At 43.9% G+C, this 26369-nt stretch overlaps 2 long non-coding RNA genes across 3 annotated transcripts; one reads left to right on the top strand and one right to left on the bottom strand.

Moving 5' to 3' along the window:
• Positions 1–683: 683 nt before the first annotated feature.
• Positions 684–13899, bottom strand: LOC134126977 (uncharacterized). 2 transcript variants are annotated; one of them, XR_009955912.1, is made up of 5 exons: positions 13790–13899; positions 12998–13052; positions 12335–12435; positions 9143–9186; positions 684–1712 (listed from the first exon to the last, which is right to left on the bottom strand). It is a non-coding gene; the product is annotated as an uncharacterized LOC134126977 (long non-coding RNA). The 2 variants fall into 2 exon arrangements; XR_009955911.1 differs by lacking the exon at positions 684–1712 and having other exon boundaries at positions 4761–9186.
• A 6185-nt stretch (positions 13900–20084) lies between these two features.
• Positions 20085–25286, top strand: LOC119214593 (uncharacterized). Its single transcript, XR_005119984.2, has 3 exons — positions 20085–20464; positions 21368–21518; positions 23798–25286. It is a non-coding gene; the product is annotated as an uncharacterized LOC119214593 (long non-coding RNA).
• Positions 25287–26369: the final 1083 nt, after the last annotated feature.

The raw sequence follows: 26369 nt of genomic DNA on the forward strand, positions 1-26369 counted from the left end.
GTACACAACCTTCCAGTGCAACCCTGAGGGACTGGCTTGTTGCCAATCAGGCGTGCGAGGATTGATGAGCTGTCTGTCCTTCACTTATATACGTGCATTTGTCTCGTTCAGTCTTTTTCTTTTTCTTCTCTGTGTGTTGTTTGTGCTTTGCTGTGCATGTGCTTGTAGTGTAGGTGGGTATGTTCTGCCTGATGCACGCTGCAGCCAGTTATGTCTTCTCATGTCTTTTCTTTTGCTGTGTATTGGTTTTGTCTGTTTTCAGTTTGTCTATGAATTCTAACCCCATTTCCTTTCGAGATTTTGTTAGTTTAGGCTGACTTCAAAACATCTGGCCGGCGACAGCGAATGGAAATTAGCCTCTTGGCCTCAAATACAGCACAACTGTTTATTCCTGTGCATTGTCGCTGCAAAAGTGAATAAATAAATAAATCCCTAAAAACGTCACTTAGCACTGCAGTCATTTTCCATGTCACAGCATGAAAAGCACAGGTGTAACCAATAACAATAATTATCTCTAGTCGCAGTACGACTATCTCCGTGATAGAGCTTCTTGCTACACTCATTAGAGCCATCATTAATATTAACCTGCAATTGACATTCTGTTAGTATGGTGTGTGTGTATGTGTGCAGTTTCTCAGAAAAAACATCAACGTTTTTTTTTCTTCAGATGCAGTAGATGACTTCAGTGAGGGCTCGCTGTCATTACTCACAGAGAAGCTCACACCTTAAAAGAGGCTTATTGCTTTGCTTCCTTCTGGCTGTACAATGAAACGGTCCATTAGCCTGGTGCACTTATGCACTGTAGTTCAGCTCCCACCGTCCAATGCAATGAATGTAGAATATAGAACACATGTGAACCACAGATTTAAAATGTCTTATTTATTCAAATGATACATGCTGTGGCAAAAGTTAGCATGAGAGTAAATACAATCAACACAATAACCACCTGCACAGGGCCTGCTGATCAAAACAGTGAAACGGTCCTACTCTTCGCAACTTCTAACTATGGTTTCATTGTTTGAGGCCATTTTGGAAAAATGATCAGTTCCATAAATAAAATCTATCTGACATACAGTACATGTATGTTACCTATTATCCAGGTGAATTTGTTGTTGCCTCACACATAGATTTACTTTAGGCTTCTGTTCAGTGTACATGTGCTCGAGTATTGATGATTTCAGAAGCCTGTTACACACCGTGGATCTCAGATTTCTAAAAAGCACAGTAATCAGTTGGAAAAAAAAAAGAACAAAATGGCAAATTGTAAATGAGAAACGCTTCATGGGTTTGACATTTTGTCCCATGTCTCTAAAATTAAATGTCGAGTTTCATAAGAAGGATGAAGGATCCTAATGTTGTCTTAATACATTGCAACTCATTGTTTTATTAATCTGTTAATGTGAGATGATACAAAAGCCAAAAATGGATGAAGACCAAACAAACTTTTTATTCAGACATTTAATGTGACTGCAGCATAGTACACATCACACCGCCTTAAATCAATAAATTATGCGGTGAAAACTAAAATAAGCCAAATATTATGACTGATGTTGTGACGGTTGACTCCTTTTGATGATACTCCTCCGTCTCACCGTTTGCAGCAGCTGTCTGTTCATCTTTTTTTATGAAGCTGTGCTGTTTGCTCACCCTTCACAGCTGGCACAGCAGCTGGCACAGGCACAGGTACAGGCCACCTAGATCTACTGAGATATCTGGCTGGGAGAGAGGGGTGGATGCACACACACAAAAACATGTGATTTCAAATGTGTACTACAGGAAAGCAAAAAAAAAAAAGCCCCGTCCCCTGGGGTCAGGTGGATCCCTCCTTGCACAGTGTCTTAATGCAGTCACAGGCAAGACGGATCAGGCACCTGAGTCACTGGCCTGAAACGAACCTACACGAGATCAAGGGTGACCCTTGTTTGGACTGGAGTGGCGCATTAGAGCAGGTATTGGCTGTGCTACCTGAGGAGGATGTGCAGGACAGACACTGGAATAATCCCGTGTTGGTGTTTCCTGTTTTTGTGGCGGTGTCGCTGGAGTGAGGGGAGGATCTGTAGGCGCCTCGGAAGAGGCCGGGCCGAGCATGAGAACAGAGAGGGAATGAGGAGCAGACGGATAGGCAGAGAAGATAAGGAGATCGGTAAAGAAGACGATGCACTTCAGGCAGGCCGAGGAGGGAGTCCTGCCCAGTTCTTGCTTCCATCTGCGGTGTTAAGTGAGAGCTTGAGGAGCGAGAGAAGGCAACAGAGACCATGTGTGTGAGTGTAAGCCGGGGCATCTGGTTTTGTTAAAGCCTCGAAACATTCCTTCCCTCTGTTCGTCTCTGGCTGTTAGCTTTTAAAAAAAAAGGGACACGTTTGCTCTCATATCCTGCTCTGAACACTGCCCGCTTCTCTTGAAGTTTGCGTTACGACGAGATATCTGTCTGTCATGTGTTGACTGGTCCTTTCAACCAACAGCATTTGTGTGACAGCTTCTGAATTTGGAGGTTTGTGCTCCAACACTAAAGAGATTATCTTCAGAAGAATTTCAAGGCATTTCAGATGCTGTTTTTTTTTTTTTTTTAAACCAATTTGGAGTTGTAAAACTGAAATCTGGAAAGAAATGGTGAAACACACATTTGTTCCAACAGTGTACAGCAGCATTATGGTAACTTAACCCTTACAAAGCTACACCAAACTGAAATTAAACCACACTCCAAATAGCAGACAATTGCGCTCTCCCACGATGCAATGCTTTTGTTACATAATACGGCAGGTGTCATGGTATGAATCTCAACACATGAACGTGCCGCATAAGTAACAGGGTTTCCAAACAGGGAACGCTGTGCTTATTCACTTAGGCTTGTGTTTGAGTCGTTTTCCCCATGTCACTCAATGGGATGGACGGGTCTTCAATGCGGGAAAGGGCCGACCACAACAGTTCTTCAGCTGGCAGCTTTAGCTGGTAGATGAGGACATAAAGCTTGCCAGTGAAGAACTGCTGTAGGTCAGCCAACGAGCACTATATACCCAACATCCACTTGTGCACAACACCACTTGAAGAAAAAAAAACTAAATTTAAATTTGCAGCCTGCCGGCGACACACAAATAAAACACAACCCCTAAACAAACTCCCGGCACTAATATTATGCAATGTAATGACTTTGTAGTTCCAGGGAAGGCAACCAAGGACCTTTTCAATTGAATTCTATGCAGTTGGATTTTTTTTATTTTTTTTGGGGGAGGCAGCATTTAGCAGCCATCACTTGTGCTCCATCTTAAGGCGCTTCCACATTGCCATGCTGGTAGAAGCTTGGCACACAAACACACGCTCCTTCTTCATGGGTTGGTTTTAGAGGGAACGTGTTGTGGGAGAGATGTGAGGAGGCAGGGACGGAAATACCAGACAGGAAAACTTTTATTACATTCTTTTGTCCTTACTTGAGAATACTGCGGTTTACGCGCGTGCAAACACATTTAAACAAGCTGTGTGTGTGTGTGTGTGTGTGTGTGGCTAGCATCATGAGACTTGGAGCTAACTGTTTTAGCATTCTCTTTAGCTAGATAGCTAGCTTAGTCTCTGGTCACCACCTGGAATTCCTGATTAAAAACAGCTCTTTTCCTGTGGGGCAGTGCAGTTTACAGCAGCCATACCAGGCTGAATAAAGGTTTTTTTTTTTTTTTCACCAATCATTTTGGGTGTGTTCACTTCATTACTTCAACAACAAGTCAACTATTTTTTGTTATTTCACTTTAGCAAACCCACACACAATTTCTATCCGGACATTTTTTTGGAAGGATGAACCTCAAAGAGAAACTACACGTTTAACCAAGGCCTGTGTTAAAGATTTAAAGTGACAAGAAAACGCTTTGTGTGAAGTCCCACTTTAATGCCGCCTTTCCGCTGGCCTCTGTGTAAGGCTTGCAAGTAGCCCGGGATGATTCTCGCCTGGCTTCCATTCAGCTGGCCGGGACTATTGCAGTCACTCAGCCTTTGAAAAGCCTTTCCCTAACAGCATATTCGTACACAGTTCAAGGACAGGACTTTGGGCAAACTTGCTCTCGGCAGCACTGAGAACCCAGCAACCCTTGTAAAACCCGGTGAACCCCGCGCTGCTCCGAGCAACAGTGGAAAGCCCTGGTCTACAGAGGAACACACACACTCTCTCTCTCTCAATGTGTCCAAATGATCCTCGCGCACAAACGTTCTGAATGGACAGGGGGCTCTGATCTTGCACTGAATCCAGAGGGATCCATTGTGGGTGGGTCATATTGGAGATGAGATCCGGGGAAAAGTTTTCTCTTATTGTACTAACTACGCAAATTTGTAAAGAGGCACCTTCGTTAGGAATGAAGACATATGTTTCTTCTGGTGTTCATCTGATTTTATTCGAACTGAAAATTACAGTTGTACGGAGAGAGAAGCAGGCCTATGAAGAATAAGGGGCCGTAAAAGATGATTGAAAGAGAACAGCAAACATCGACAAGGTCAGAGACCCGCACCGCTACGATAAAACAAACCAGTGACTGGTGCCATAGCGGCAACGGGACAAACAATAAAACCAACCCGCCTCTCTGTGGCCAAATAGAACAACCTAGTAACTCATATGACCAACACCAAGAAATAAAGTGCAACGTCACAAGCACTAAGTGGTTCTGATAGAATCACTTGCTAAGCCAAGCCAGCATAACTATCTATGTCACAGTGAGGAATTGAGTTAAGTTAAACCTCTTCAGGGCAGTTCATTCAGCTGATTTGCCTCCTTCCTGCAGCAGGATGGAAAAATAACATTTTGACAACTTTAGTCGTTATCAATATATTTCTTTATATATCCAGAGTTAATAGTTAGCATCAGCAGCAATCTACGCTCATTTTCACATGCTGCCACCGTACCTTCCTCTGGAACATGAAATGCTCCTTTTTTTTCCTCAATACTGGCTGGACATGCAAGGCTGAAGGGTAAATTTAAGGAAGGAAACTGACATCCCCGTCATCGACTAATTGCGCACATTGTTTGTTCTTTCGGATACCACACATAATGAAGTTGGACCTGTTTTCAGTGCCTGTCGTAACAGAGAGAGCTACAGTAGAAGTATTCTTCCCTTTCTTAATATGATTTTTTAGCCCCGATTACTTCTTAACTATGTTCTTTCTCTACTCACGACATGTTGAGCAGGCAAAATACACGCACACAGTGGAGAACACAGTGTACCAGAGGAGTGATTCATTACACAGACCTGGCGATTCCCAGGACAAATGCAGCCACCCTAAGCAACAGGCAGAAAATGTGCACACACAAATAAGCAAACACCCGTATTTGTGTATTTCAGTTCTTTGGTCTGCTTACGAGAAACATGGACTATATATCTATTTAGACTCTAAATGCAAAAGACAAAGCCCTGGGACACACTTGTAATTGTATAAAAGCTGGGCCAAAATGTGTGTTGAGTGGTGATGGGGGAAGAGGGCGAATGCAACAATTTAAGTGAGGTTTGACTAAAGTAAAACTGGAACCAAAGTCACTGCGAGACCTTTAAAAATAAACTACAAGCTGCTGACGCATTGCAAAACAGCCAAGTATCAACACACCCTCATAAAGAGAGTGACTTGACTTCACAGACAGTGCTCTCACTGGGGTATGGGAAACACCCTCACTGGTTTCCAATGGAACCGAACTCGTTTTGGGGCACGGCTGTCACTGAGGTTAAAGTGGTTATATTTCGCAGTAAATTGGACTGATGTCGAACTATGATAACACAGAGCATGGAGAACAGATCAACTCTGTGAATGTTGGCCAACAACAATATATCCCAGCGGGCCGTGCAGTGAATGACTTGGCACACGCAAAAGAATGGGAAGCCCCATGAATAACTCTAGGAATGCCATTTCTTATCCTGCCCCCCCCAGTACGGCCTGTATTATGAGATTTGTATGATTCCAGTGGGGTGGGTTGGGGTTAGTGAATTCCCCTGCAGCAAGAGCAAACAGTTAAAAGCTAACATGGCTACTAAACCGCCATACTCAGATTAAACTTGCATGTTCTAAATGTTGTTATGATGCCACAGTATCTATATGGGCAGGATTATCTTGGATGCTTGTTGTGTATTGGGGATGATAGCGGCATTATTACAGATCTAATGTGTCTAATCTATCAATATTTATTTGTTTCAAACGCAGCGTTACTCTTTCCTCTGTTTAGGTATTGCAGTAATAGAACACATTTGACCCGCATTGTTGGCAATGGATCCTTTATTAGGTTCTCCATCTCTACTTTACCTGTAAAGACCGATTCTATGAATGAATAACTGAGGAAGGGGCCACATTGGTTCGGATAACTAACTCATTTAAAGGTAAAAAGTCTGATTGGTTCTTCATTTATGTGCAATTGTCCAAATCTCAGTTGTTCTGCACTAGATCCTGAGTGCACACCCAACCCCGATAACCCTTCACCCAAGCCGGGACAAATTGCTTTCAAGTCAGGAGCGGATCAATATATCTGTCAGTGCTTTCCTCCTACAGCCTTGAATGGGATTAGGGAGAGGAACGGGGCCGTGCATTTCAAGAGACACAACGCACAAACACATGAGGTAACATTGCTGGAGTGTCGGAGAGGCACGTTAACACTATCGCTCACAGTGGGTTCATCAGTCACACTGCTCTCTTCACAAAATAACCACAATGGGAGAGGCAAGCTGGAAGTGGTCATTGTAAGAGTGGGAGGGTATGCCTCGGGAAATGTATATGAGCGAGGAAACGTATGCATGCACGGGGAGATGCGTGTATAAAAAAAGGCCACACCCTGTTTAATAAAAGATCAAGTTCACTAATTCACGCCACGTGTGTGTTACTGCACATATGCATTCGCCCTCTGCATATATTGTATAATCTCTATTTGTCCGGGTATGAATTAACAATTCAAAATTGAAGCCGGTTACAGTTGGAAGTGGCAGAATAAATTGCCGTAGGACGTGTTCCTCAAAGGAGGTTTGGTCTTGTTCAGCTGTTCACTTGGTAGGACAAGTACAGTAATCCTAAAGTGCTCTAATGAGGTTTTCTTAACACTTGGGGAATAAGATGGAGGGTTACGGGTGAAGCAGAGGAACGCCTAGAAAAAGATGCTATAGTCAAAAATAAACATTCCATGCGGCAACCCTGAAATGGGCGATTCTGCAGGGCGGTTCATGCTGGTATTGGTTTCAGGAAGTTAAGGGACTGGAACAGAAAGTCAGCAGGTGGGATCGAGGAACAGGAATGGCCCTCCAAGTAATGTCTTGCCAAGCATTGAACTGGATTTTTAACAGAGCATCTGGAGCCAGGAAAGCACGGCAATAGTATAGTGTGTGCGCGTGTGTTTGGGAATGAAGGTGTGTGTTGTCTGTCTCATTGATATTCAGGAAGTGAAAATTAGAAAAAACTTGCTTCTGGAGTTCAAAAACCACACAGGTGAGACAATGACGCGGCATGATTCTCAAACAACGGGCGTGTGCGTGTGATACAGGCTCCCCGTGAAGGACACAAGTGTCCAATTTTCTATGCAGGCACACATAAACATATACAGAGAGAGGGAGAGAGAGAGAGAGAGAAGACATTTTCCCTTGGAAAATATCACTGAGCCCAGGGGAGGGGGAGGGGGGGCGGGAGACAGTGAGATATGGAAGCGGGGGGATGGAAGTAGGGGTGTGAACACTGGGTAAAGATGACCAACATAAAGAAAAGATTTGTGTGCTTCCTCTGGCTGTCATCTCCCTTCCTACCACTGGGACAAAGTGTGTCAAAGAGACCATTGTTTCTCTCTTCATACATTTGTTTGGGTCCATGTCTTGCTCTGGCTAAATGCTGCTGAAAATTCCTCCTCCCTCCCTCCCTACCTCCCTTCCTCGCGCACTCTCCTTCTGTATATGGGATGTCCTTTGTCACGCTCCCCCTCTAACGAGCAGTGTAGCTAGGGTACTGAGAGACAGGAAGTGCCTTTAGGGCAAATGAATAAGAAGTGGCAGCTGCCAATGCGTGGTACAAACTGTAGAGTATTTCTGCGTTTCTTCATTGAAATTCCTCAGAATTATCCCTTCATCCTCCCAAGGAGGAAAAAAAAGTCGGCGGGGTCGAAACACGCCATAGACCAATTAAATTCATTTTCTCCACAAACTGTTCATATGAACCCACTGGTTGACTACATGCCAAGTGCCAAGTTGCGTGGTCAGATTTAGAGACGATGTCGGTCACAAGCTTGCGTGCGATTCGTGGGATGTAACATGTCACATGGCGCATCTATGAGCTAATGAGATAATTCTAATTAGATTGAGGAGGACGTCTATTGCAATGACGCAAAGATGAAATGATCAGCTGATGACATTTTGGTCGGTCAATAGAAAAAACGTGGCAGGTGGAGGTCAACTGCCATTCAAACACAGGCTCGTCACACTCCATTGAACAGGGTGTGTGTGTGTGTGTGTAGGGGACATGGCTGGGTTATTTATATTAGACTAAAGAGGAATGTTTGTCTAAGTGTGTGTATCTGTGAGTGAGTGTGTTTCCTGCCGCTCCGGCCCCAGCTGTACCCAGATGGCCTGAGAGCACAGTGTGCTAAGCTAACAGAGACGAGACATTCACCCCGAGTTAGTGAGCTGGAAGAACACTGTGACCACATTTCATCCACGGAACCCACGCCCTGTTATGTATCCTGTATTACATTAGATACAACGCATTGTTAATAGCAAACAGCTTTAATGACTGAATAAAGGGTAGAATACTACAGATAATACTTTTTTTTATCCTGCTGTTTTTTTTTTGTTAGTATGAGAAAACGAGACACACCTACATTAGTAGAATAAAGAAATATGGCCATAGACTGACGACTCCTTTTTTATTAGTCTGTCAATTATTTTTAAATGCTTTAAACCTTTTAGTCTATAAAATCTGGATAAAACGAAAAAAAAATAGCAATCAAAAGGTTTCCTTGTTTTTACCAAACTAAAACATACATTTCGAAATGATGGCAGAAAAGAATAATAAAATCTAATGCTGCACATTAATTTGCATCAATCAGGAACATTTTTCCTCAGTATGACGCATGCAGGAAGATATCATGGCAACAATAGAAGATGGCGAGTGTAGTTAGAATACTGATAACACAATACAGACACAGTCCTCTACTCACCTCAAATCTTTATGTCTGCATTGGCCTGATGAAGAAGACTTGATCTAGAAAATACAAGCCACAAAAAAGAGGTATTTTTAGGTGTTATACACATCTACTTTTCTTTAATACATTCTTTTTGTCTAGTGAATCCATTCCTTTTATCACTTCACTCCATCATCTTCTGAGCTTTCATTTTTCCTCCATCTCCCTTTTACCCCTAGGTGATCCATTTCATCCTCTTATTATCATCTTCCTTGCTCTCCCTTCCCTTCATCCCTGCCTCACTCGGTGTCCTTAGGTTGGTCAGTTCAGCAAGGCTAAGTTACATTCCTGGCATGCCTGCTACATATGGTCCACATTCCAGCCGGTCTGCGGAGAGGCCCACTTCTCCTCACCGCTGGCCCTGCAGAAACCGGCCCCAAAGACGCGCGTGCCGCAGCCTAAAATAATCTCAACGTCGCTTTGGCCGTGCTCAGACTACAGCGCAAGTGTACCTGCATGGCGCTAGCACTAAAACTCTGAATTGAAGACCCAAGCTGTGCCTACAGCGGTGTTTCATTAAGCCTCCTTTCCTTGCTGCCATTCCTTTCTCTGTACGTCTGTTCCCTCAGGCTACTACCTCTGGCTCTGTGAGTGTGCCTGCGTAGTTTCAAAGTTTTGTTGGTCCAGGAGGATTTTTCCAGTGGGCAGGCACACATAAGCGCAACATGTGTTGCACATGCGAGTATGGGACCGGTAAAATCGCACATAGCCCTGCTGAGGCGTGGCGGTAATCTCCCTTGAGTTGGTTGAGGCATATTCAACCGCGTTGGGACAATCGTGCGATGGCCGCCGCCGACTAAATCTCAGACTGCACGCAGCGAAATACACCCTTATCCTGTGCGTGAAGGACACAGAGTACATCGGTTCCACCGTCAGCCGATACCATACACACCCCGTCCCGCGACACCTGCCAAGTGGCTTCGTCGGTCGCAACCTTTTAACCCACAAACAATTTCTATACTCGTTATCCTCGTTTAACCGTAAACAAAAGGTTAGAAGCAACATTGAGATATTCAAAAAAAAACAATGCTGTATTTATCCCAAGGCGTGGAGAAAGCTTAGCTGGGGCGTTGCGGGTGTGGCCATTAAAATGTGCAACCTCACTGCAGCTACGCCGGATTTCCACCGCAGATCCTCCCGTTGGGTTGGCCATCAATAACAATCGATGTTCAGTCCTGCTCACTTACACAGAGTCGTTTGATGGATCGGACATACATAAGCTTAATTTAGCAGAGGAGGAGTGACTCATCAAAAGGCGTCTTTACGAGGTAGGCTTCCGATCCACGTCAGTAACTCTCACAGAGAAAGACGGTTCCAGGTCTCTGCGTGGGGATCTTTGAAAGTTAAGTCTCAAAATGTCACACATTTGCATTAACGTATGACAAATACTCAAACATGGACCGGCTAGTTGTTTGCGTTCACATGCACTCAAAATGACTTTCAGGATAACTTGACATTTGACTCGAGATTAAAGGGCACAGGGACACCAAATCACTGACGCAAACACCAGATACCAATCTTTCTTCCCTCTTACCCTTTCTGTGTGTGTGTGTGTGTGTGTCTGGGGAATGGAGCGATGGACGTCCCTGCTTTACGGCCTTATTAATCACATCTGGCCATGTAGATACTAACTGTGCCGCCTTGCTACTAACACACACGCACGCACGCACACACACCTAAACAAGCACATGCATAGTTAATTCAATGTGGCTAAACAAGCAGAGCCCGGATAAAGCAAACACTCCAAAGAGATGGCAAAAGGGAGAAGAGAGAGAGACACTATGCCGTACAATCCCTAGTGCCGAATACGGGTGTCACCTGAACGGCAACAGACTTTTTTTACGTCATTAAATTCTTCACGGATCCACCATAATGACCTCTTTAATAGCAAGAATGCAGTCACTGCAGATTCACTTCCTTTTTTAGTGAGATTGATTTAGATCGAACTACCAACCTGGCACATATTTCACACAGTTCATTTGGACTCGTAACAAAACAGTTTCACTTCTTTTTTGTAGACCAGTCTTTGGACACACATAATGTGCCATTGTAACCATAGTCAAAGTGGCCTAGGAAAATACATTTTCACACTCCTAAAACGGGAAACCAATCCCAACACACTGATTCCTGCATTGGAGGTGATGGGACTCTGACATTATTACCGCCAAGGTTAATTCTCTTAAATACAACCCAGGGCGAGGCATTCATACAGTGGAATCCTGCTAATCCAGATGTGTCCCCTGGTCCAGACTCTGAGTGGCCTGAAGCCTCATGTATAATTCGCTGTTCATACCCAGAGAGGGGGTAATTACAGCATGCTGGGGACTCTTTAGGAAAGGGAAGGTGGCGGGGAAGCCAAAGTTGGAGCAGAACAACCAACAGGCAGGGCATCTGCGGCCTAAAGAGTCCCTTTTATTCGATCACTCGTGTAGAATTGGAAGAGGAACTCGTCAGTGCTGGGCAGGCCATTTGGAAAGCAGCACTAATGTGAAGCTCTAATAAATCCCTCACAACTACATTCTCGGGGGGGGGGGGGGGGGGGGGAGGCAAGTCATCGGCTAACAGAACTGGCCCGAGCTGTGCGCACGGTCAGGTTGTCCATCAGGAGCTTTGACGCCAACGATCAGAGACAACAAGGTCGGAGCTGTCGTTTGGCTGACGTGGATGGGAGGCAAGCGGGAAAGGCCACCGGTTGCTAAACAGAACGCCATGACGGGGAGTTGCAGCTCAGCAGCCAGTCCTTTATGAATCATAACTGGGCTTTCTTTCTACCAAAGAATGTGAGCTTTGAAACCTGAGCTCCAAAAAGTTGTTGTATTTTAACCCATTATCTCCCTCAACGTTGAAGTATTGAAACTGAGATTGCGTAAGTAAATATTCGAGGGCCTTGAATACGGCCTGTCAGATTACATAATCATTGTCCCTGGAGAAAATTAGTTCTTTCAGCGTCTAAACTCGCTACAGGTTGATCAGCACAGCACCGTAACCAGGGCGCCATTAAAAAAAAGGCAGGAAAAAAAACGATAAAAACTAGAAAGCATAAAAGTACATGAACAAAACTACAACACGTCACAATAATACATTCATCGGTTGTCATCTTTTTTTGGTCTTTGTACAGGCGCAATGTAGAGCATTCCACAGGTCGACTGAAATCCAACCCCGCCTTACCTCCAACCATTAACTCCTCTGGAGTCCTCCAAGTGGATCCTGATGCCGTGATCTAAAGTTGATGAAGGGACATGTAGATCTACTGTAGGAGCCCGAAGACCCTAGAGGGCGTGGGGGGGGGGGGGGGGCAGGGGGGGGGTTAGAATAAAATAAGATGAAAAATGGAAATGAATGGCAGCATGGAGTGACAGAGGAAGAGGAAGAGGAGGAGGAGGGGGGGGGGGGCACACTCTCCACATCCATGCTGCGCTACAAAGGGTGGGGCCTTGAGGAATTCACTCTATCTGCTCTCCTCTCCGACTTAAAGCTTATCTTAATTAGACTATACAGGGGTCAGTCCGCCGGTGCACTCAATTATGACTTGAGTTATTGTGGTATCGCGCGAGTGAGGAATGTGTCTGCTCGATATCCTTTGACAAGTAAAGCAGTCTACTGTAGATAGAGACCCAACTCCTTCCCCGCTGGATTCTGATTCTCCTGCGTTCGCCTCGGTGAAGACGCGCCCGCCTCGTCTTCATTACATCGATTTATTTGCGCTGTATCCTTGACACATACAGAACATACATGTTTTAAACAGGGCTCGCCCTGTTTGTTCTGATTCGAGCTGACACTGTCCATATTAATATGATTATGACACGACATGTTAAAACATAATAATAATACCTTGGATATGACACCGCAGCACGCCTTCTGTTGCGGCCTTTAAATGTCTCCTCCGCTGAAAGAAAAAAAAAAAAAAAAAGTTTACAAAATGGATTTGCCGGGCGCCACTTACTTTGATTCCAGATGAATCCACCGGCTCCGCGGAGGCACTTGTCAGTTCGGACACACTAACGTCCAACATGCGCATTTTGTGCCGTGCCGGGATGAGATGTGAGGGATATGAGGCGCTGCTCGGACCGTCTCCCCCCCACGCCCAGTTCGCCTGTGGCATTCGGCACGGCTGCCTGCTGTAAAGTTGCCACGTCCGTTACATGTCACTTATGGAACAGAATCGACCTACCAAGCAGCAAAAATAGAGACGAATCCTCGACTTACTGCGTAATAGTCCAAACCATCTAGGTGACTGATGTGGGAGATGTGAGCCAAAAGGTGCGCACATAAAGATGGCATTACATTTGTTATGTAATATCAAATGACTGCACGGAATCTATAAAGCAGTTGGTAGATACAGAGTCTTTAAACCGACAGGACCCTCGAGCAGAAACAGTCGCGTTTTGTGACATTTTTTCAGCGCAGAAGCCCCACAGAAAACCCTCAGCCACACCTTAAGTCTCAATCATTTTTTTCCCCTAAGAGTTCCAGTGGTTTCGACGATATGCGCAAGCCCCGCAAGTTCACCCAAAGCCCGGCTGTCTGCCTTGTACGTCACGTACACTCCGGTGATAACGTTCAAAACCCCTAAAAAAGAATTGTAAAACGGTCCAATCTGAGTTTCCGGTTGGCCGGACCCACCCTGTGCTGCTCGATGCTCCTCGGGGCTCCCTCCCCGGTCTCTCTCTCCGATCAAACTCCTCTCTTCAAACCGGCTTCTCACTCCGATCAGCTGGCTGGGTCGTGACGTCACCCGCCACCATCGGCCAATCGGTGGCGGACCGGAAAAACCCAGTGCTGACGCCCGGTGTATACGCACGATGACGATCGGGTGCGTTGACCAATGAGAGCGCGACCGTTTGCATTGAATGAGGCGGGCGCTAGAAATAATGACCAATGGGATTGCATCCGCCCATGAGAGGCGTTTATGGTGTGACCAATTAAATGTCGGGATGTGTGAAGCGTTGGGAACTTTTCTGCACTAGCAGGTTACAGATAATAATAATAATAATAATACTGTATGACTGTTAAATCATCATGAATAACAGGAATAATGAAGTATGTTAACTACAATGTAACTTCGTGACTTCACCTGTAAAAAAACATTTTAGCTTGTGTGTACCACCAACTGTTTAATTCACATACTTTCAGTTCTATTTGACTAATGTCAGATTATTATATTATTACTATAACTTACTATAACCAGGTTATACGTTTTAGGGTCACACATTACAAATTACACAAGTTACAAATTAACATTGCACTTGTACTACTTAATGCAACAGTATGGTGCTGTTCCCCAAAAATCTATGTGTGTCCATGTGGAACCCGAACACCTAAGCATGTTTAACTGTTTTAAAGCGCACTATGCATCATCTTTACTTAATTTGGAGTAAAAATTGAGTATTTGTTTCGCCTCAACCTCCATTGGAGGCTTGCGTGTTGAAGTCACTACAACTCCACATTTGGTAGGGTATTTCATTTTCCCTATTGAATTTATGAAAATAATTAAAGATTTACTTGCCAGCTGTGGAAGCCGCTCTCTTGAGGATTCAGGGTAAAATGAAAATGCACATGACTTAGTTTATTTGATCTATCTGTTGAGAGGATTAGCTCCTGTCTGGATGCAGTACAGCAACAGAGTATGAACAGCAGAGAGTAGGGGGTCTTTTGATACTCAAAAGCAGTGCCCGGTTCTGCATAATTGAAGACACCTGAAGTCTTCTCAAGCCACTGCAATGCATGCATGAAAGGAAACAGATCCTCCTCATTACTTTTTAATGTGGTAGATGTGCATGTCAGCCACGCTATATGTATTGCCACAAAATAGAAAAAATAATTTTAAGCTTGAGGGTCAATAGATGGATCCACGTTCTAGTTCGTATACAGCATGAACACACAGGCGTTGTGTGAATGTTGACTTGTATGAGCATGTGTCCACTGTACATGTACGTGTTCATGTCCGAAGACATTCAAAACATCTCAGTTCAACCAATATTTTGGCTGAGACACAGAGCGGTCACGCAGAGCACAGGCAACAACCTGTCAACCCATTTTTTGTAACACATCAAACAGGCAGCAACACAATGCTCCCTCAGCACGGTGACACAGCCTTCATTCCTTGTCTCAATTCATGGTGATGCATTCACATCGCTGGGCAAGAATCCACCACAGGCGCACATCGGCGCAAGAAACCAGTCCTCCCTCCCCTCGGGTCTCATCCATACCATGAGATGGCTGCAATTCACTTATGCGAAGGCTCCTCAAATAGATCCAGGTTGAACGATATAAGAGCATCAAAAAACCTGCAATGATTTTTAATATCTCCATATAATGCAGCTTGTTGGGCACCACTGGAAATCATCAGATTGTATTTCCTGCAAACAATATATTGGAGGATACGACCAACCACTAAATGTTCCCAGGAGTCATTTCAGGAGTCATTTAAGCAGACATGGAGCAAGGATGAATTGAACCGAACCGGTAGTGACTTTGGATGCTTGAATTTTAAGGTGGGACAAAACAACTGGAACACAAGGGTTATACCGACTCACAATTACATTAGAAACTGTTAAACTTCATTGAGGTTCTCAGTCGGTGTTAGTCAAAAGTCTATGTTTTGACAATTTATTTTAAACTAAGATGGAGTACCCACTTGAATCCCCCAAACAATGGTGTTCCGGCAGCACGGTGAATATATTCATTTAAACGTCTAAAACCTTGTTGTGCCTCAGATATGACGTTTGACTTTTAAAAAAAACTTTGTTTATTCACTTTTTACAGAATGCCCAATGTATAATTCATTAATTTTTGAATCCAGAATGACGTGATAACACATTAACTGATATATAATTTGAACTGCAGTCCTAACAGACTAGATTTGGTTTAGTAATCAGAGTTTGCAATCAGTAGCCTCTGAGTTGCACCACATCTGCAATTTGGCGGCTGCTCTTTCTCTGCATGGCTTTAAAATGAATAATACAATTACTGATATTGAATGAAATAACTCCAAGGCTGCCATACAGCTATGTAGCTGTTTCTATATTATTGTTTGTGTGCTGAAAAGTGTTACACATACCACTTACAGTACTCGGTGGGATTCTCTCTATCTAAAGTAATTTAAAGAAACATTGGTGCCCCTAAACATTCACTAACATCATCTCCACATCAGTAATTGAATTACAGAGTTCAGAGAGTGTGTTAATATGTGAATTAGTAAAAGCCCATCAATACTGTAACCAGTTTGAATCGCTTCTCCAGAGCTTCGGATGCATGTGAGCTAAAGCAAATGACTGTTTAGTAAGTGGTTGAGGCAGCGTACCTCCACTGCTATCTTACAGAACCAGAGTGAATCATCAGTATTATATTGCAGCAATGGAGAAGGCGGCATTCTTCCTTTTTAGAAGAGACGTATCAAGCGTCACAGAGTAAGCAAGCCGTGGTGCTTTTTCCTCAGGTGTGACGCATTTAAGTACCATTGGAAACACGAAGCTGCACCTTCCTTTGTCTCTCGTGACCACTCAGCACAGACTCAAGTAGAACGTTCTGATTTAAGTGCCCGAGTACAACCGGTTAGTTGGAACCGCATATTTTCTTATCTATATATGTCTTGCATAAAATGCACGCTCCGCTCTTTTTCTTCTTTTCTCCTATTTTCAGCCTTTCTTCAATTGCAGAGTAGGACCACATAAAACTTGTGCCAGTCCAGCAGCAATCTGGAAAGTGTCCAGGCCAGGTAATGGCTCTCCGCAGTGTAACAGAGAGAAGGCAATGCACAGCCACACGCTTACAACAGGTGGGGGGGGGGGGGACTTTATTCTCCGAGTGAGCGAGAGCGGACTCGCGCTGATGAAATGCCTGAAGCCATAAGTTAGAGGGTTCAACGCTGACAGTCTGCAGAGGATGTTACTGAAACCATCCTGATCAAGGTGTCACGGTCCATGGAAGCGACGCTCAATCATTTTTAGTAAAAGAAGTTAGCACAACCTTTTGTTTTTGTAAAATGAGACGCAACAGGTAACTATAACACGGTATGTTTGGCTAATTTATTCAATTGTTCAGTTTGTTTAAAAACATGTAGACAGGGTCTAGATCGTGAAAGAGTACTATAGGTCAGCTTATTATTCCAGAATGGTCTTCCTCAGATATTTAGATTTGATATAGATTTTAACACACTCGCCGTAGTGTAGCCTCTATCTTTTCAAAATCCTCGCAATTAAACCTCAATGGGCTTCCTGGGTCTAGTCCTCTCTTGGACAGCTAGACATCAGAAACGAGGGAGGGGGGGGGGGGGGGGCACCTCTGTCACTTTAAGAAATGCCTCTGGTGAAAAGAAACTGATTAGTAGTGCTGGCAGCCAACCACGTGGAGTGCTGTGTGGAGAGCGAAGCCAATGAGAAGCCCTGCTGGGTGGAGGTTACGAAAGCAGTCTGAACCCAATGACTCAGCAAAGTTGGGTGCGTGTGAGATGACACTTTACAGCATTTTAAAGGGCCAGCGCGTTGGCTGCAGCCCTCCGAAAGAAGCTGAAAAATGCACTTTCAAAATCCGGGCCAAGATTTTCTCTTCCTCTTTCTTGCGCAGCTCCTAAAAGTATGCGGACCTGGACGGTCTGCATAGTTGTCGCTAAATGCCGCGCAGACTCTGTTAGAGCGATACATCCAGCTGGTTTCCCTCAAGGGCACCGTCCAACCAGGTGTGGGTGACGGGAATACATGTGTATTTGTTGCCAAACGATCCCCATTGTGAAACCTTTAATCTATAATCGTTGGAGTCGATGTTATTCCTTTTACAAATTAAGAATCCATTGCATGTGCCCATTCTTGTGATCTGTTTCCACCAGTGTGACTGGCAGACTCACACTGGCCCACAGATTTGCAGATAATAATGAGCTGGCCCATTGGACTTTGTTATAGATTGGATGACCCACATTATGGTCTGGCGAGGCGCCATTCCTTCTTCTCTCTCTCTCTCTCTCTCTCTCTCTCTCTACTGTAACACTGAGCAGCATTGTGAAGGAGCCTGGTCTGGGAGCAGCAGTGGAAACTTCCATTAGGCCACAGGAGAAGTATACTCCTGAGTATTATTCTGGTCAGGCCTGCAACAGTCAGCATAGCACAGCACACTTCTGTGACAAGACGGGGCTAAATATATATACTGTGGCTAGCAGTAATTCAGCAACGGCAGCCATCTCCAGCATCCCAGCTACCAATGCAAGAGGAGAAGGGGCCTCTTAAAGGCGTAGTTTCATGTCCTTAACTGAACAGAAATAGGTTTGTTTTCTCCGTTGTCCGGGGGTTTGGATGAAAAATATTATTGCTGTTACTATCTGCCTGTTCAGCTGCAGCCAGAAAACCGTTTCTTAGGTGTTTCCTGCCTGTATGGCTTCTGGCTGTAGCTCGTATTGAACATGCATAAGCATTATGAGGTGTGGTATCAATCACATCTAACTCTCAGCAAGAAATATGGATGTACAAAAAGAAGTCTGTTACCAGGTAACTTCCTTCAGTCCCAAAACCTTGAATTTTAAACTAATCAGAAATACTTCTTTGAGACCTTTGTCAACCGCCCGTGACACTATACTAGTGTCCCAAAACATAATTTTATCATGTACGAAAACAGCAGTGTCACAGACCCAATAGCTTTTCTTTAATGTTAATTTTTTTGTAAATGTAAATTTACAAAAAATCCAATCACTGCAAAATAAACCAAGTCATTGTTTTTGGAACATACTTTACAAGGCTTCAGTAGATTCTGTGCATAAGTGTCAGCTATTCCATTTTTTTTTAAATTGAGAATTTAGGGCAAAGGTGGGCTTAAGAATTTGCTTTTGTAGATAATTGTCAGTGTGCACAACATTTTGACCACTGCAGATAAAGCAACACGTCTCTTCCCCAGTAGATTAGACATTGCTCCGAAAGGGCTCTCCCTTCTGTGCTCGTTGTACTTTTCCGCAGTCAGTGAACTGTAACCTCGGCCCTCGTTGGCTGTCACCTCTCCAAGTGGAGGTTGATTGTTCCAGGAAACGCTCTTAGTTGAACCCTGCACCGTTTAAGAAGTCACTTACTTCCTTCGCAGCTCGATCCAGAAACCGGCTGCTTGCTCATTGATTGACGTGATCCACATGTGTGATGCTTTAGAACCGTGTCAACCACACTCTCACCTGGAGTAACCACAAAGAAAAGGGTATTTGCATGCATAGTCACAGCTGAAATGAACCTCTGAACTGTCGGTGCTGCAGATTTCTTTTGTTAATGAATTGCTAATTTCCCTATTCTAACTGCTCGTTATTTCGCACGGCAGATTGGGAATTCTTAACCTTTTTTTGTGTAAGGCCATGCCAGAATTCCTGAAAAACAGCATTTCCATAAGGTTTATCTTGGTTGCCACATGCAGGGCCAAGGCCTACTTACTGATATGATTAGCCTGGCTGGTGGAAAAGGAACACATTATCCTTAGACAGCCTGATCCAACCTCTACTCTTTCCAAAGACCCTTAATGTGGGCTGCTTGGAACAACTAATAATGACAATTGTAACTGAAAGGCACCTCTTTCTCTCTCCAAAAAGTAAAAAAAAAGATCCAATGTGACTGCTGAAGCTAATATTTGGAGACACTCTGGCAGAACTGAAAGGGGTGACATCACTGCAACAGGGAGACTTTGAGAGTATACGTCGTAGTGACAAGTGGTAGCTATTAGAGGCGACAGGCCGCTCTCAGGCTCTTATTTTCTCAGCATCAAAGTGTCAGGGCTTGTTTTGTCACACCAGCAGCATAAATATTAATATCCCCTCAAACCGTTTCGTCACACCAAGAAATCTCATTCTCATTGGCTCAGTTGGTGGGGATCAGAAAGTACCTCCGGTGATACTCTGACATATCTGCCTCCCAAGCTGGGACACCATGTGACTGTATCGCAGCAGGCTCATCAGCAAGATCCTTCAGCCCCCAACTGGCACTCTGTTTTCCAGCGTGCACTCTCACGGATCAATAACCTGTTACATAACTTTCTGGTTTGGACCGGAGGGCAGATTCCAGCTGACTGGAACATGTGACAGGGCTTTGACTGTGTTGACCCACATTTCCCCTTCCCTTTCGAAGATCCCTCCCCTCCATCTCGTCTTCCCACTACGTCCCTCCTTCAGCCCAAGCCCCTTCCTAACCCTTCACACCCGTCAGGGGAGCAGTCATGGAGGCAGCCGTAGCCACGCTTGGTTTGGTCCGGCCTTACTGCAACATGCCCGGACTTGCACCTCATGACACAAGCGAAGAATAGCTGCTGGCTGAGCAGCAGCTTTTGTCAAGTGACATAACAAGGGTGGGTGTGGAAAACCGTATGTGCCAGACAGATAAAGTGTTATCGCTTTAAGTTTTGGCAGGAACTTTTGTGTTTTTTTTTTACGGTAACTGTTACCGGGGTTTTCAATGGAGGGTGGACATTGATTTCTTTTCTGTGTGTTCAGAGGACGGACTGAAGCATTCGCTAGTCAGTAGTAGGAGGTGATTTTACTGCATTCAAAAAATGTCAGCTAAATATGAAGAGCTGAAAAAACGGTTGTTCCGACTTGTGTGTGATTATGTGGGAGGTTCTCCACCTGCTCGCCTTGTCACACCACTTTTACACATTTCTAAATTGTCAGATTTGTGTGTGCCATGTATCTGTAGCGGGTTTTTACAAGTCAAGGGAGATGTGAAGTGGAGAAAGGCACCTTGTAACTGGCTTAAAAAGGGTCTTATTACATTGGAAAATATAAATCACAACAGTACCAGGAAATGCTTGAGGACCTCCCTGCTCTCAATCTTTTAAAAATATCCGCAACTTTGTAATTTTCTGTTGAGTACAAAAGCACATAAAGCTGCACAAAGTATTGGAAGTATTCGAACTAATGAGCTACGGGTGGGGCACAGGGCCCTTTTGTATTATTCAGAACCTGGTTTAATGAGGCCTTTTCAGTTCTCAGCCATTGGAAAGTGTTCTTAATCTTGCATTGGATGACGATACGTGGGATAAGAGATGTAAGGGTATAAATATAATGTTATGGAATGCAAGGGAACTCCTCATCCAAGAATTCAGCGTGTTCACGACTCTCCAAATTCTTTAAACATTTTGGACCCGCGGTTAAACCACAATGTCTTTGAGGTCGTTCTCCAAGAAGCTAATTGGTTTTCATGTCTTTTCTTGGTAATTGCCGTTGACCAGTAGTGTAATTCTTTTTTTCAGGAGTGATTCAAGTTCAAGTCACAGTTCTCAAGTTACCATCATGACAATACTGCGACTGCATGGGTGACAAAAGCGTTTTCATACACCACACACGCTTGTTGGGTTTTCCGGAGAGGAGGCCGATCACATGGATACACAAGAGATGCAGCAGGTAACACACTGCATTGTCTATGCAAAGTCACGTGTGTCTTTACAGCGAGCAATCAGACAGTATTAGAGTACGAGACTGAGCGCAAGTGAGGGGAAGCCCGCTTTCCTGCCACATTAACCTCACTGGCTTTGCATCCCAGTAAGCTGATTAAGTCCCCACAGGTGTCCTATTTAATTAAGTGTTTGTTTAGCTTAAATGTCCTGCCCACAAGTGGCTCCGAATCTTGTGAGTATTTCTGACTGATCAGTTTACCCTCAGCGGCAGCCGAGTGCCGAGTGGTCTCCGTGCTGAGAAGCGTCCTTCGCTCAGCCTCGCTGTGTCCTGACCAAACAAACCAGTCGAGGCTTTTCACAGAACAATTAATCCTAGTGCTGTACCTCAAACGGAAGAACAAATCCTTTCTGCTACATGGCCTCCACGAGATGCCCATAGGAGCGCACGCAGTTATCTTAATTAAGTAAAATACTTTTATAATGTCAACTCTTTGGTCTGAGATGATAATGAAGCAGGTTTTCACTTCCACACAACTCCTGTGTGTTACGATAGTGTGCATCCAACAATATTATAATGCTTTAAATACACGTTTGATACATTTAGAAACCCGGCCGTACTTGAACACTCAAACCTGTTCGCTGCAACTCTAAATAACACCTATTTCAATTGTAATTGCGTTCTTTATACCGTGTTTATTTATTTCATCTCTAAGTTGTCTGCTTTCGTACACTTTGTGGGTAATTAGACCGTGAGTTGCACTGGGCCTGCAGTCCGCTCTGTAGGAAGAAGCAGTGACTCATCACAAGCTTGTTTCCTGCTTCTATGAATAGAATTTATTCACTAGCTTGCACAACCATTAAGAATCAGTGTACAGAGCCATCTCATTTCTTCTTGTTTTGTGTCTCTCTGTGGTTTGTTCTTCTCAGATGTAATATTTAAATTAAATCAAATCTTTTGGCCGTCGAAGTTAAGGTTGAATATAAAGTTTGAAAAGGTGATTCATTTCCTTATTTTCTGCAGTTGGAAGCCTCTCTTTGTCCTTTGTTGTTTTATTCCAAACAAACTTTTGAAAGCTATGATTCAAGTTGAAATGTCCCTCTTGGGACTACCAGCTCAACTGGTCCTGTTTTGTACATAAAAATGAATACAGTTTCAAAAGTGATCAAATTGAACTTTCTCTATGTCTCAGGACTGCTCAATTCCAAAGAACGTTAAAAGTTCACATCCTGAGTCGATCAATGCAAATGAAGCAGAGGGACATCTCGAGGACATGCTACTTCTTCTTAGACTAAGGGCTGTAGCGTGAAAGAAATGATGGAACTTGGAGGGAGAAGAGGAATGAGAGGAATGAAAGACCCGGGGCAGAGGAGAAGGGCAGGGTGCCACCACAAGGGAGTGGTGGTGGTGATGATGGGTGTGTGTGTGTGTGTGTGTGTGTGCGCAGCAGAACATCCAAATGGACTGTGAGACAGACATCAGTTAACGTAGGCTGGTATTTTTCCAGGGAGGCTTGCTCTGCACGCACACACACACACACACACACACTCACTCACACACACACACACACACACACACACACACACACACACACACACGTGTACACTCCCACGCACATACACACGTGCACACACACACACGTGTACACTCCCACACACACATACACGTGCACACACTGCCCACCTTTATACGTATTCTCTTTCCATCAATCCATTTATGTTCTACCGTCTTCCTTCACTGTGGTTTTCTTAATTCCTTTTTTACATCTCATTTTTTCCCCAAGCCTCCATTGATATTTCCCCTCTCAGCCTTGCCTCCACCCTCCTTCCACTTTCATTTCCTGTCCTCTATTACTACATTTCCCTCCCCACTTCTCCCTCACTCCCCGGCTCTGTCTCTCCTCCCCACCTACTCTTCCCTTCCCATCTGGGGCCGTGGCCAAAGGCATCGAGCCCAGACAGGCACCAAGGGCAACGTCTTCGGGTGACGCCTCGTTATCGCGCGCGCTGATATGATCAAGTCAGACTTCAAGAAATGTCCAAGTAAAAGCCTTTTTTTTCCCCCTTAGTGTCACACTACTGTGCATGAGCATCCTGAGACAGATGCTGTATTTGTGTGCCATCAAGTGTGTACATGGTTGCATGTGGAAGAGGGCGCATCCTGGAGTCCATTTTGAAAAACAGCTGCTTAGCGGCTGTTTGCTTATGTAAGGCGGTACTATAAAACACAGCAGAACAGTAATAAACGCAGGCCCTGTCAGACCTGTGTTTTTCTGTCTGTCCGTGCAGGAGAGACACAGAAAGAAGGAAAGGCCGAGTCTTCTGGAGCGGGAAGTCACTGTATGGTTCGTACTACACAGCACTGTTGTCCTGAAGATGAGGGGAAACATGAGCCCTGCTGCGCCCCCCCGGTAGCCCACCTGCTGCTCTCTGGCCCTCGTCGACTGCTGCTCTGTAATACAGCACACTGCCTCGCACAAGGCTCCATGGGCTGCACAGGGACAGAGAAAGAGCAAAGACTATAGATTGCTGTACAGGCTGTATATCACAGATATTTCAAATGTGCCACTTTGGTTTATTTCAAGCAAAATAAGCCAGGTTTCTATCCTACGCTCTCGTCTCGAGGGATGCTTTGTTGTTTTACTTGGCGTGCTATTTGGATTGCGACCAGGCAGACCAGGCTAACTGTCATGTTACATTTGCTCTTCACGTGTTAGCCGACTCCAATTTAGCCCGAAGGATAGGTGGTTACCCGCCAGCAACCTCTTTGCGCAGAGTAAAGGACATGCGTGCACATGCAACATGTGCAGACTAGGATGCACACCCTCCCACAGCCTTATTTCCCTCGCTCCTGTCTCCTTCTCTCACTTTCAGCAACCACCAGAAAGAAACTAGCACTTATTAGCTGGTGGATACGCTCAACTAGATCGCTCCTTTGCCAGCAGGGAATAGACACACCCCGCACGTAATGTGACAGTTAAGGAATTTTAAAAATGGCAATTTTGCTGCAGGCTAGCCACACATATTTGCAGCCTGAGTCCAAGACACTACATCACTTGCTGTGGAAATGTTGGAGAGACTATGAGATTTAAAACTCAAATTGAGTTGAATGAATCTGTTAATCGGCTCAGATTTCAACTAAAATGTAATCTACTGAATTTACTAAAGCTGACTTTTACCAACCTGCTCCTTTTTCAAGTGTGCCACACACAGAAATTACATTTTTAATCTACATTGTATTTATTATTCTTTGAATGTAATCTAACAATGCAAATGTTGTGCAATTCTTGGATTAGCCCCTGTAATGTCACAGAATAGGTTACTCTTTGCAGCATTGTTGTAGGGTTTGATAGATGGAAACTTGATTATGCCGCTGTTTATTAGACCTTATTCCTCCCACAATAGCCCAATTCCCTGTAACACTTTGTTTTTCTTTTAGCTTTTAAGATTTTTATTGACCTCATTTTGGTTTGGCATTATCAGATTACAAAAAAATGTCCCACGTCTTTGTCCGTCATCAAGCACTAAACCATCCCTTAAACTCAAAGCATACAAAAATGAGATATCTCTTAAATAGTCTTATAGTAGTCTGTTTCTTTTAGATGACATTTGGTGACGTTCCCTAATGTTCAGAGATGATTAAACATGTTTATATTTTAGGGTTCAGGTGAGCACCCACACAGAGGCTCAGACTTCATTCACATGATGTGTTATCATGCAAATGAGCACCAACTCCCTCTGTTCTGTTGTGCTGTTCCTGATAACACATTTCCTTAGCAGTTCTGAAAATTAAGATGAAATAATCCTAAACATTACAAAAAAGCATTCTCTGATATCTGTTTTAAATATATATATTTTTTTGCTCAGCAAGTATGGTCCTTATTCATCTGTAGTGAAAGAAATTACAACTATCAATTCATTTATACATTTGAATGAATGGAAGTATCTATAAGTAATCAGTGCTGGATGCTCCGTTTGTTCACTTCTCTTCAGTATGAATGCAGAATTTCTATGTCAGAGGATCATTAGTACAGTAATATGTAATATATTAATATGTAATATTTAACCAGTTTAAAACGTTGTCAAACGCATGTATGTGCACACAGTATGTATGGACATAATGTATTAGTGCCCAATCTAAATTGTGTGTGTCTGCAGATATCTCTTTAACTGCCAGCTTAATATACACCCCATGTGCTGAGCTCTAATTTAAAACCAAATGCTAAATATACAGACAGTTTCCTCGCCAAAAGCAGAGATGGCTGCGTCATTGTGCGGATCTGAACGGAGTCAGCACCTTGAGACGTAGGAACGGAAACCTGGTTAATGTCGCCCTCTGCTGGCTTCTGCAGCAGAACGGGTGGTCTCCATGGCAACCTCAAATGACATGGTTGGATAGTTGGGATGGGCAAGTAGGTCGAGTGATCTTGATAAAGACATCATTGTGAAAACAGGTCACAGTGATGCGGACCGTCATTTAAAAGGTTTGCAGCGGTTAAGCTGGACTGAATAACACTGCAGTGGTTGATGTTTATGAGTTAAACCTTTTTCAAAATAGACACTAAAGAAAGCATTTGTTAACGCTTTGTTTTAATTATAATATGACTGGTTTCAGCTGGACCGAATCATGCTACAATCTTATGCTCTTGTGACACTGTACACAAAATAAAACAATAATAATAATAATATATCTTATGGTTATTTTGGCCGCAAAACAAATCTAAGTATCTATTTCTTTAAAAAGCAAGTCTGATTTAATTGTATTAATTTAAACCCAGCTGCCTGCCATTGGATAATAAATATACATCACTATCTGCATAATATCCACAGGATGGTGCTATGGTCAAAGCAAACTTTTTGT

Source organism: Pungitius pungitius, chromosome 3 (assembly GCF_949316345.1).
Source record: "Pungitius pungitius chromosome 3, fPunPun2.1, whole genome shotgun sequence".
Classification (NCBI taxonomy): Eukaryota; Metazoa; Chordata; class Actinopteri; order Perciformes; family Gasterosteidae; genus Pungitius; species Pungitius pungitius.